This window comes from Penaeus monodon, chromosome 22, assembly GCF_015228065.2.
Source record: "Penaeus monodon isolate SGIC_2016 chromosome 22, NSTDA_Pmon_1, whole genome shotgun sequence".
Taxonomy (NCBI): domain Eukaryota; kingdom Metazoa; phylum Arthropoda; class Malacostraca; order Decapoda; family Penaeidae; genus Penaeus; species Penaeus monodon.
The window spans coordinates 8,745,182-8,745,546 of record NC_051407.1 but is presented as its reverse complement, the minus strand read 5'-3'; positions in this window follow the sequence as shown (position 1 = coordinate 8,745,546).

The window sequence follows — 365 nt, the reverse complement described above, 5'->3', positions numbered from 1 at the left end:
GAGGAAAGGTATGATAAAACAACAACTACAGCAAAAACAAAATGAATTCAGGGTTTCTACAAAAGCATTTCTCGGTTAATGAAAATCAGCAAATTTGTGTAGAAGGATTTGCAACGACGAAGGATAGCAGTCTAGTAAAAAACCCCTTTCTGTTTACATTATAAAGACATAATAAAATGCAAAAAGTTAGGCTTAAAGAGACTGTAGGCCTACGAGGTTTATAGCAATTATGAACCTAATGAAACTCGTGTTTCTGTTTGCGATTTTTGATGGGTAGAGCACGACCAGGTTACGACTCGTCTGCATTTTAATTGGTTTGGGAAACATGTTTTTTAATTTCTTGAAAGTATGATAGAGCCAGTGTA